The sequence below is a fragment of the Prionailurus viverrinus genome, chromosome E2 (assembly GCF_022837055.1).
Source record: "Prionailurus viverrinus isolate Anna chromosome E2, UM_Priviv_1.0, whole genome shotgun sequence".
In the NCBI taxonomy this organism is placed as follows: Eukaryota; Metazoa; Chordata; class Mammalia; order Carnivora; family Felidae; genus Prionailurus; species Prionailurus viverrinus.
This window is the reverse complement of record NC_062575.1, coordinates 291,586-303,867: the sequence shown is the minus strand read 5'-3', so window position 1 is coordinate 303,867 and position 12,282 is coordinate 291,586. Positions and strand designations below refer to the sequence as shown.

Here is a 12,282-nt window from a genome sequence, read left to right as displayed (position 1 = left end):
GGAAAGGAAATCACTGTCTGGAAGAGATCTCCTCACCCCCACATTCATGGCAGCATTGTTCACAATGGCCCGTCATGGAAACAGGTTAAGTGTCCATCCAGTGAGTGATGCATATATGAAGGAATATTGCTCAGCTGTAAAAAAGAACAGGCAGATCTGGAGGACGTTATGCTGAGTGAAATAAGCCAGGCACACAAGGAAAAGGCTGCGTGGTCTCACTTACACGTGGAATCTGAAGAACAGGCAGAAGTTGAGTCTTACATGTGTGGAGCCCCAGGCACCCCACTCAGGCCTGCCGGGGCCCAGGGAAATCAGCAGGGACCCACTTACCAAGCACAGAATCGTGTAAAACAATACATGCTGTAGCTTCCATCTGGGCATTTCTGTGTTTTGGATGCAGTGGTAGGTGACCCCAGCAAAGTCTAGTTCCGTGGTTCAACCTCAGCTGCCCTTGGCAGCATACATCCCTGTGGCTCTCTCGCCAGCCTTGCCCTCCCCAGAGAAGCTTCTAGATGTTGGGAGGGTGTCCTGAGGGTGGAGGGCCAGACAATGGATCTGCTCCCTTTGCTCCAACAGGGCCTTGGACCCCCAACAGCCCGAGATGATTCTCTTTGCAGTGGCCCCAGCAGCCCTCTGAGATGCAACGCAACATCCCTGGTCAGCAGGCAGCCACCATACTCCTCAGTGATCCAGCCCAGAGCCCATCAGTGCTTGTGGCCAAGACTTGGGCTGCAGAGGCTGGAATGTGGCGTCTGAACAACCTGCTGTGCACAGGTCAGGCCCTGTCTCTGTTTCTCTCTCTCAGTCTCTGTCTCTGTCTCTATCCCCCATGTGGTCTCTCTGCTGGGTACCCTCACAGTCCAGCTTGTCACATGGACACTACTTGAGCAGGTGTCCCAAGAGAAGCAGGTACAGCTGCACGGCCCCTTCAGTGGGAGCCTCAGGAGTCCCATGGGCCACAGAGCCCACCTGGGGAACTGTGGGAGCCCAGGGAGAGGTCGACTGTCCAAAGCCCAACCCCCGACCACCCCAGGACATAGCTGCCTGGCCAGGTCCCCTCCTGCCTGCAGGTGGCCTCCACAATCCTCAGGGTCGGTGGGCAGTTTCCCACCTCTCTTCCATCTGGATGTGACACCCTCCAGGTCCCTTGTCTTCCATGAGTGTGCTGTTAGGTGGGTGGGGTGGTTCTAGATATAGCTTCTAATTTCAAACAGCGTCTATGTTCAGATCTCCTAAATAAGTTCAAATCTCGATTCTGTTTGGATTAGAGAAGGAAGAACATGAAAACGTGAGCAATGAAGCCAACAATAACCCATCATTTAAATCCTGCTTCTCACACTTTGTCTTGGAAACAAAAGTGATCCAAGGAATTCATGCCCAGTCTCCACCCAACAGAACCCTGCTGAGGCATCGATGGCCTTGCAGATCCTCTCCAGCAGGTAAGATGAGGCCAGGTGGATGCAGGCAGGGCCGGCTGCAAGGACAGCTTCTCCGGGAGCTCCCCAAAGTGGGGATCAGCCCGCACATGGGACTTCCAGCTAATCTGGATCAGAACCCTGTGCCCATGTGTCTGGGGACTCATCTCCACCTATCTGCAGGGCCTCCCAGGCTGGTGTGGTTCCTCCACCAGAAATGTGAAATCTTCTGTCACCATATACATTTGGGAAATGCCAGGAGCATCTCCTCGGGATTCAGCCCCCAAACGGATGGGCATGCGCACTGGGCAGTGGAAGCTGAGTGCCAATGTGAGTGTAAGTGGTTGGGCCACCTGGCAAGCATCTGGCAGCTTCCCCTGGAGGGAAGCACTCACCCGGCCTATTAACCGGGACAAATGAAAATACATGCCCCCCACCCCCGCCAAGGCCACCTGCCCTTGTTTGGACAATCACCTGTCTGGACAAGGAGGCCAGCACATCCTGCATGTTGGTGCGGTGGGGGGGGGGGGGGGAACTCAAGCCCCAGGGTGTCAAGGGCACAGCGCTGGCTGCCATCTGCCTCTGCCCACTGGGAATGCTCCGGGGAGGGGCCTCTAACCAGACTTGATAGACAGAACATATAGACTGCACACTTTTGTGTGGGACTGTTGACACTCAGAACCATGTCTCAGAGATTCATCTGTTTCCTGGCGTGGACCCTTCATTTTCTGTGGGTGAGTGGTGTTCTACCATGTGAACACTCCGGGATTCCTTTGTCCGCTTGGATGGTTCTTAATTTGAGGTTACAATAAAGCTGCTCTGAGCATTCTTGCACACACCTTTTGGTGAACATCTGCCCTTAGTTTTGCTGGGTAAACACTCAGAAGAGAGACTGGCAGGTTAGAGGGCATGTGCCTATCTGCCCCGAATGGTGCTGCTGAACCGATTTCCAAAGCAGCTGTACCATTTCTTGTCCCCACCAGCTGCTTCACATCCTCGCCAGCATGGGGTATTGTCAATTCCAGAATTCTAGTGGGTGAGTGGCTTAAAAGTACGTTTATTACAGTGTTAATTACACTAGAGCATTGGGGGCAGTTCCTAATTTGGCACTCCTATTTCCCCTTCCATAATGTAGTATCCTTGTAGCTGAGCTCGTGGTCACTCAGGTAGCGACTGCACGTCCCAGCTTCCCTTGCAGCTGCAAGTGGCCCTGTGACTAAGTTCTGGTCAGTGGTATGTGACAGAGCTGATGCGTGCCACTTCCTGTCCCACTGAATCTGTGAGCATGTCCTTCCTCCCCACAGATGCCACGCTGCCCACGGTCTGCCTGTCCACCTCTGGCAATGTTATGTTAGAAGTAAAGAGACATCCACTTTCACTAAGCCACTGCATTTCAGGTCTCTTTATTATGACAGCAAATCATGGCCCCAAAGGATGCACTGTGATTGGACATTCACCTGTGGCTCTAACACAGCGACACCTCTGCTGGTTCTGCCTGCTCAGCACCATCCTTCCACCAAGGTGTTGTTCCCACCCAGCCCCGAGGTTCTGTTAGGTGATGGACACACCCTTCCCAGGCACAGGCAGGTGGCCCAGGTCTGAGTGGTCATGGCTCCCCATCCTGTTCAGGGTTATAAGTTCACGGGTTGGACATGAGACCCAACTGTAGTCCTCCCATTAGACTCTCAGTATGGTGAGAGAGAGTATTTGTAATTATTGTGCATTGTGGCGGGAGAGGGAAACCAACCCCGAGCAGAACCAGAGGCAATCAGAGAGAGGGGAGGAGGAAGCTCGACAATGGCGTCTCAGCCCCTGGGTCTAGCTGTACCTGCAGCACCTTTAGATGTAAGTGATCCATGATTGTGAGCTGAATTTCTGTCACTTGCAACCAAGAGTCCCATCTCTTTCCCCAATAATAAAATAAACATGTTTGGGAGTGATTTTATATAAGCATTGTGCTAAGAGTGTATATAAAGTCTGGAGATACCCCTTAAAATGTTAATTCATTTTTGTTAATGTTTATTATTAATTTTGAGAGAGAGCATACGTAGGGAAGAGGGGCAGAGGGAGGGAGAGAATCCCAAGCAGGCTCTATGCTCAGTGGGAGCCCGATTTGGGGCTTTTTCCCACGACTCTGGGATCATGACCTGAGCTGAGATCCTGAGTTAGACGCTTAACTGACTGAGCCACCCAGGCACCCATAAAATAGTAATTCTTAATCTGGAGAGAGTTTGGAGGCTCTATCCAGATAGAATCGATGGGGTTTTGAACTGTGCAGGTCTGCTTAGACGTTGATTTTTTAAGTTTTTTTTTGTATGGATTAAAAAAAAATCATACCATACAGTCCTGTAAATATGTTTTCTCTTCCTTATGATTTCCTCAATGACATTTTCCTTTCTCTGACTTACTTTATTGTAAGAATTCAGCATATGATGCATACAACATGCAAAATACGTACTAATCGACTGTTGATGTGACCAGTAAGGCTTCCGCTAAAAAGTAGCTATTAGCGGTTAGGTTTGGGGGAAGTCATAAGTTATTCATGGGTTTTTGACTGCCCTAACCCTCGTATTGTTTAAGAACATATTAATATTGGTACATATAACAGGTCATCATTTTTGGAAGGAATAAAATTAAAGGAGAAACAATAGTTAGCAGAAAACCCCCAAACCCCGTCAAACCAGCGAGTGAATAGGCATTAGCATGAAATGCACAGCTGACATGTAATCTCACCAGATGTTGACATGAGACAGATGGTTACTGTTCTTGTGTCTTTTGTGTAAGTTTTGACAGATGTACACACCTGTGAGACCACCTCCACAATCCAGGACATTTCCTTCACCCCCAGAGTCTCCTCATGTCCATTCAAAGTAACCCCCTCACCCCATGCCAGACAAGTTCACATCTGCTTTCCCTCCCTGTCCACCAGCTTTCCCTGTTCTTGACTTTGGGGTCGTGGGACAGGACAGTCACTTTCTGCAGGACATCTGAACTTCACTGTGATGCGAGGGGACGCCCATCAGCGATTTGCTCATGTCCGTGTGGCCTCTCATATGCACGGTCCTACCTCTTGTTTATTCATTTACTAGTGGATGGACACTGGGTGGTTTCCATGTTTGTGATGGTTGTAAATCAATGCCTTTAACTGTGAATAGTACGAGTTTAGAAAAAACAGATGCTTATTTTCTGAAAAAAGTAAATTATGCTCATACCACACATAGAAATTAGAATAAAGGATAAAGAAGCAATATTTCTTCAGAGTCCCACTTACTCAGTTGTAACCACCAGGCTATTTTGCTGTGTTTCTTCCCCAACTGTGTCATGTGCGTGTATGTATGTATATGTGTACATAAAATTGTGAAAATTGGGAAAGTACAACTGTAATTTTGGTTCTTGTCTTTTATAATGAACACGGTTGTCTTAGTGTGGGTTTTCCGGGGAAGCATAACGTATAACATTTATTACAAGGAATTGGCTCACAAAGTTATGGAGGCTGGGAGCCCCCTGACCTGCAGCCTGCCCACTGCAGACCCGGGAGCTGGTGATGTGTGTGTGTGTGTGTGTGTGTGTGTTTGTGTGTAGGGTGTGTGTGTGGTGTGAGTGTGGTGTGAAAGTGGACTTGTGTGTGTGTAGTGTGTGTACCTTTGTGTGTTTGGTGTGTGTGTGTGTGTGTATAGCTGTGTGTGTACTATAAGGAATTGGCTCACAACCTTATAGAGGCTGGGGCCCCCTAATGTGCAGCCTGCCTGCTGCAGACCTGGGAGCTGGTGGTGGGGGTCAGAGCCTGAGCCGGGAGGCCCGAGAGCGCAAGCACAGCAGGTGCACATTCTGGTCCGGGAGCAGAGAACACCGGGTCCCGCTCAGCAGCCAGGCGGAGAGGGGTTTACTACCCTTTCTGCTGTATTCAGGTCTCAGTGCACTGGACGAGGCCCACCCTCACTAGGGAGGGCAGATTCAGGTGTGAACCTCACCCAGAAGCACCTCACAGATGCACCTAGAATGCTGTTTGGCACACAGAGAGATTGATTTCAGGACAAATCATTTACACAGATAACCATGTGGAAGGTATTCCATTGCTAATCTGCCTTCTCAAAGACAGGGATTTTGTTTGCAAACTTCAGACCCAGAAAATTGACTCTTCTGCCAACATGAGACAATTATCTGTCCTTCCTGAAGCAGAGTGCTGTTTCTCTAGAGCCCTGCCTAGCTGTGTGCCTGTGCTGGATGCCATGTGCACAGTGAAGCTAGAGGCCCCCAGAGGAGACCGCCAGGAGCCTCCTGTGGACATACTGGAACAGAGACAGGGCAGTGTGGCACTGTGTCCAGAAGGGGCCGGTGGGGCCCTGACCAGAGAAGCCTCCAGGCCTTCCTCCCCTCTGCTGTGGTGCAGGGGGCAGAGCTCACAGGCTCACTGGGAAGTGTTCTTGCAGAGCATGGGATGAGGGCTTGCAGCATGAGAGAAGGAAGCTAGTTCTGAAAGCCTCAGTCTCCTCCCTGTGCCTTCACAGTGGGAGACTGCGCATTCACACAGCATTGTGCCCACTGGGAAGAAACATCACCACGTAGACCCCCTTCCACTTCTGCACAGGGCGCACACTGTCTCTTGTTTCACTGCTTCTCAAGGGTGTCTAGGCCCCTGGAAAATCTCTCAGGACTGCATTGTGGGATCACCTTGCGAAGCTCAGAGTCCTCAGGCAGTGGCACCTGCCCTTCCACGCATGCCTGTGATGCTTGAGCCCTGCATGCTGCCCACATCCAGGAAGTTTGAGGATTTTGCCCAGACCAGGTTGGAGAGGGGAGCCGCACCACCATGCCATTTGGCCTGGGCCCTGGAGACCCCCACCCCCACCTCACCATCTGCATGTTCTGTGGGATGTTGGTGTAGGGGGCATCCTGGCCCAGGGTGACACACCCCAGGACAGTAGAGAGCAGGGTCTGGCTTAGGCTGGGGCCTGACCCCGAGTGCAGGCAGTGCAGAGCCTTGCCTAAGGGGCTGCATGAACCCCTCAATCTTCTCCTCATGGGGACAGGAGATATCTATTTGTTACCCCTGTCTGCCCTTAGTGAGTAGTGAGTCCAAGATCAAGATGCCTACAAATCAGGTGTCTGTGAGAGCATGTTTCCTGGTTCACAGACAGCACCTCTTTGTCATGTCCTCACTTGGTCGAGGGGTGGGCGAGCTTTGTGGGGTCTCTTTTGTAAAGGCCCCACTCCCATCCATAGAGGCTCCATCCTTCTGACCTAAGCACCTCCCACAGGCTCCTCTCCTAACCCCATCATCTTGGGTGTTGGGATTCTAACATGAGTTTGAGGGGCATACGAACATTCAGACCATAGAGGTATGGTATCTCCAGTCTCATTTCCAGCTGTCTCACGAAGGGGTCTCCACCTTCCATAGACACTGCTTTTGGAAGTCCCAGATGAACCTGTCCTCTGTTCCCTGCAGTCATGTCTTTGAAGCCACAACCTTTCTTGTAGTCTCTCTGTTGGGGGTAAAGCTGCTGCACTGGCATATATTTCAGGTACAATGTAGGCCAGGTGTTCATCTGAGCACTCAGGGCTGTGCAGGTATGCTGTGACCAGGAACCCTTGTCCCCATGCCTGTCTGATGGAGCCAGTGTATGCCATTTGCTCCGAGCCCTTCCAGATGTGGAACTTCTGCTCATACTTGAGCTCTGGTCCCCACAAACAGGAAAGGCTAATGTGACAGAGAGAGACTGGACACGTGACAGTTTGCACCCGTGGTATCAGGTAATGTGCTCCTTCTGTCTCATCCCCTCTGTTTCTCACTGTGCCATTCAAACTTATTTAAGGAATTTTGTGATTCCAGAATACTAATTTGGTTGATGAGCCTGTGTCTCCCATGACCTCTGGGGTAGCTTGTCCGGCAATGCACCTGGAGGAGACGAAGTGGTGTCTTCACCACCTCCTTCAGCTACGGCTCCTCCCAGTGCTCCAGAGGTTGAAGGAGACTTCCTGCCTGCCTTTGAGGGACTGTGCAATTATGGAGGCAACTGGCAGCAGCAAACAAACCCTGCATTCTTCTCATTCTGTGAGTCAGACACAAGATCTGGGATGGCCCAGAAACAACTGTTCCTCAGGGTCATCAATCTCAGGAGATTAAATGTCACCTGGCATGTAGGGCTGTAGCCTCTGTAACATCAAACATTTTGGGTAACAAGAGTTAGGCACAGCCAGTTGGTCACATATGTGCATGTGACCATGTGACATGTGTGTGGATAACCCAGACATCTTGAGGCCCTAAGTAGCCACATGATGTCCAGACAGTCCCAGTGATGGCATGACTTTACATGCAGGTGCAGCCCTCAGGCACCGCTTCCTGACTGCTTTCTCTCTTCTTTGCTGTCTTCTAAAAAGTGAAGCTGCAGGATGGGTGGAACATAGACCATGGAAGGTAGGAGGTGGTTGCTCTTGCAGGAGAGGCATGCTGGCTGCAGTGACATGAGCAAGAGATGCAGAAACTGTGAGCAGCAGATCCAAGAAATAAAAAAGCCAGTAGATGGGTAAGGGGGTCTCAGGGCTGCTTCCTTGGGAACCTCATTGCTTTACTGTTCAATGAGCCATGACTTGGCCTTGCAGACATGCGTGTCAAAGCCCCAGTGGGACCTGGGATCGCCCAGGCATCTCTACCGTGTGCTCGTCAGCCATAACTCAAGCTTGTGTCCTTCTCACCTTCAGAGGATCAAGGGTATCAGTGGTCCTTGCAAAGTACATCCTATGTCTTTGCAAGTTTGCAAACATCACAGTTTGAAAAGGGATGACACTGGGGACCTGGATTTTGATGCAATACTTTCTGACCTCAAGATATCTACTCATTGGCAACCTGGTGAATTTTGTAAATAGGGCCCATGTTTGTTAATTCAGCTGCATCTAAGTTAATAGGATCGAATAAGGCCCTTTCATAATACATTAGTTGACATCAAATCCGATGAGATACTTCTGAAAATATGAGTTGACCGAGAAGGCTTTTCCAGAAAACGAGCCCTGACTCATGGAGCAGCAACTCAAAGATTCATCTTGTAGTTGAGACCCTCCTGTAAGCTCCCCTCCCATGGCTTGTGTCAGGTCTCCTGCTGCTGCCAAATGGGGATCAGCCCCAGGGTTGGCCTCCTGTCCATGACATTGTACTCAGCCTCAGCACAAGCAGATGGACAGCTGGCATGGAGGCTGGAACCGGGAAGTAACAGCATCTGATCCCAGATGTAATTTCTAAGGAGATCCAGTGTGCAGAGCAGAGCCACTAGGTACATGGGGCTGGTGTAGAGAAATGTCCATAGTTTTGGAACAACCCCTGGACACCCCTATTCCACCTCCTCCTGCCACTAACAGATACTGACAAATTCTATTACCAGATGAGTGAGGGGCATCAGCCCAGGGACGTGGAGGGCAGCAAGTTGTCCCCAGCTCTGACTGCTCCCCACTGTGGGCCCATCCATGGCAGCATCAAGGCATCTTTGGCCTCAACCACTGTTTCAGGAAAAGGCTTGAAAAAGTCAATCTCAGCATTTATTTCCAAGGTTCCAAGCCACATCTAAGGAATGAAAGATCAACAACAATGCAAAGACAGCCTCTCAGCCCAGCCCTGCTCACCAGCCCTGAGTTCCAGGGGTCCAAGTGTCCAGAGGGAAGGACTCATAGGAATGAGGAAGACAGTCTTCTCAGCATTTACTCTAAAGGGGTGTCACTTTCTTGGCTTATCCCCCTGCAGCCTGCAGATATCCAACAGAATATGTGGGTTTTCTGGAAACTTGAGGCTGTAGTGGGCTGTGGGGGCATTCTAGTTCCGTGTTTTTGAGGAAAGATGCCTCATGGTTAAGACCTCAGACCTGGGTGCTCTGGTGATGGGCCAGCTGTAGATGTGTTTAGAGGTCATGGCAATGCTCAGGGCTCTGTGGTCAGTGGGCCTGGGGTCAGTGGACCCCCTGCAATGCCCTTCCTGCACAGAGTGGGCCTTTTTTGTCTTTGCAATCCCAGTGACTGGCTGGTGCCTGTACCTAGGTAGGCACTTAGGAGATGTTAAAAATAGAATATTAGAACTAGTCCAGCCCAGTACGCTGTTCCCGCTTACCCACGCTGCTCTGGTATCTCCCTTGATGCCTGCTTGGCATGATGTATCTGGAGGACCAGTGCCTGGGCAGAAGCTGTGCCCATCGGTGGTCAGCAAGAATTCCTTGAATGCTTGATGTGTTAAGGAACTTCTCTAATCCCAACGTGAAGGGTGAGGAGACAGTTGCTGGGGTGGGGGGGTCAGAGTGAGTAGGGAAAGGGGTTGGATTCAATGGCTGGAATCCCCCAAGACTCTGATACTTGGAGGGACCCAGAGATGGTGTTCGTGGGTAAGGTGTGTGCCTTCCCTCCCAGCCCATTTTTTCCCTCTCTGACCCACCTCTCAGAAGTCTTCATGGGAGGGCCCCCTTGTAGGTAACCTCTGATGTGTCTGATGACCAAAGTGTCACCTGGATCACATACTTGGGCAAGGGGTGTCCGATCAGGATTCTGACCCTAAACCATGAGATGCATATGAAAACTTGGAACACCCCTCTTCAAGACAGCATCCTCAGTCAGGACTGAGAGAAGGAGCCCCCTGGCATGGAAGCAGGTGCTTGGTCCTCGTGCCCTCAGAACAGGGCCTTTCCCATATGTGAGGGAGGCACTTGGTGTGCTGTTGTTCATCACTTCCCTGCTGTCTGGTCCTTGCCTCTCCCCACAGGAGCCCTTTCATGAAAAGCTTCTTAGGGTTCATCCCTTTCAATTTCCCTCTTCCTTCCCTCATTGAGGAAAGTTCTGAAGCACATTCTCTTGTTCCTTTGCAAAACCATTGTTTCAGAGTTGGAAACATCACCAGGAGACAGCTGAGCCCAGCATTGTCTTTGCTGATACTTAATCAGGGGAGCTCAGGAGGAAATCAGAACCACTGAAGGTCCCGCCAGTGTCCCCACTGGGAATGAATCCCATCAGGGCACCAGGGCTCATTGACTTCAGAACAGCCCTGCCCTCCATACTGGTGCCCCTCCTTCCTCTCAGCTGTTGTGGGTTTTTAGTTAGTTGTGTGGTGTGTAAGATAGGGGTCTGGTGTTATGCTTGGGCTATCCAGTTTTCCCAGCACCATTCATGAAGAAATTGTCTTTTCACCACAGTGTATTATTGGCTCCTTTGTTGTGAATTAATTGACCACATATGTGTGGATTTGCTTCTGGGCTCTCCACTCTGCTCCATTGGTCTTTCTGTCTCTTAACCCCACAGCATACTGTTGGTTATTGTAGCTTTGTAATTTATTTTAAAATCAGGGAATGTGATGCCTCCCAGTTTGTGTTTCTTTATACAGATACTTTGGCTATTCATGGTCCTCTGTGGTTTCATACACATTTTAGGATTTTTCTAGTTCTGGGCAAAATGGTACTAGAATGTTGATCAGGAGGGATTACATTGCATATGTACATAACTTTGGGTAAAATGACAATTCTATGATACTCATTTTTATAATTCAGGAACACATAATATCTTTCCATTTCTTCATCAGTGTCTTATCATTTCCATGGTATAGGTTTTTCATGTCTGTGGTAAAGTTTTTTCTAATTGTTTTCTTAACTTCTTTTGATGGTTCATTGTGAGTTTGTCCAATGTAATGATTTTTGTATCTTGATTTTGTACCTACAGTTTCACTGAGTTTGTTTATTTATTTTAACTTTTTTTTGTTTTGTTTTGTTTTGGTGGAGTGGTGTGGTGGAAGATTGGAACTGAAAATGGCACATTTCTACCATATCCTCGGTCATCCACAACATCCACAGCATAGTGGCCACTAATATAATTCTACTACAGTGTCCTTTAGTAATATGTTGCATCTTGTGAACTGTGTCCAGGTAGGGTTTGGCCTCCATCATGAAGTTTGATGTGTTCTACACTTTTCTGGTATGTTACTAATATAGTTGTTTTGAGAAGTAATGTAGTTTCCACGATTTCCAACATATAGAAAGCCTGCAATAGCAGTAGAAATACTCTTTATCTCTACACTCAGCTTCACCAGCTGCCATTTTACACAGTTGCCACTTCTTATGACGTACTTCTTTGTTTTTTATTCAAAACAGGACACCTTCCCCAGGAACTGTCATAGAACTCCCAAACAGGGAAATCATTATGGTTTCCTCATTATAATCGAATCCAGAGGCCACTTCAAGTGTCATCACCTGCCCGAACTCTGTGACAATGACTCCTCCTGTTGTGATCCACAAGTCTGTTCTTGAGACTTTCGCTTACTTCACAACCATGATTGATTTAAAGATCACAGAGGGCTCCAATCTGTGCAGCCTTTTCTGTGTGGCTTCTGTAATTTAGTATGTTTTCAATCTTTGTTCTTGTTGTGACATGTGTTAGTACTTTAGTCATGATTTTAATTGTGGTTCAATTATAAGACATAATAGTGACCATTTAAAAGTTTTTAAAAAAGTTTTTTAAATGTTTATGTATTTTTGAGAGGGAGAGAGAGAGAGAGAGAGAGAGAGAGAGAGAGAATGAGTGGTGGAAGGATGGAGAGAGAGAGAGACAGAATCTGAAGCAGGCTCCAGGATTTGAGCTGTTGGCACAGAGCCCAAAGCAGGGCTCGAACCCACAAACTATGAGATCATGATCTGAGCCGAAGTTGGACACTTAATTTACTGAGTTACTCAGGCATTCCTAAAAGATTTTAAGTCTACAGTTGTATGCCACTAAATATATTCCCATTGTGCACAAATCACCACCTTCTACCTTGAGAATGTTTGAATTTTGACCAAGTGAAAGTCTGTGTATATTAAGCATTAACTCCCCATTCCCCTTTCCCCTCTGCCTGGCAACCATATTTTACTTTTTG

General features: G+C 48.8%; 1 protein-coding gene across 8 annotated transcripts in view; it reads left to right on the top strand.

Annotated features, from left to right (window-relative positions):
• The window catches only part of LOC125152402 (tigger transposable element-derived protein 1-like), a 53,517-nt gene extending 41,683 nt beyond the window's left edge, over positions 1-11,834 (top strand). For 4 of the 8 annotated variants that reach the window (XR_007147173.1, XR_007147171.1, XR_007147172.1 and 1 more), the window contains 3 exons: positions 577-774; positions 1,269-1,439; positions 1,599-2,426. The gene's annotated coding sequence lies outside the window, so the exon portion shown is untranslated. Of the gene's footprint in view, positions 1-576; positions 775-1,268; positions 1,440-1,598; positions 2,451-2,719; positions 3,166-11,521 lie in introns of those variants that run through there. The other 4 variants (XR_007147170.1, XR_007147176.1, XR_007147175.1 and 1 more) reach the window with 4 other exon arrangements.
• The last annotated feature ends 448 nt before the right edge of the window (positions 11,835-12,282 follow it).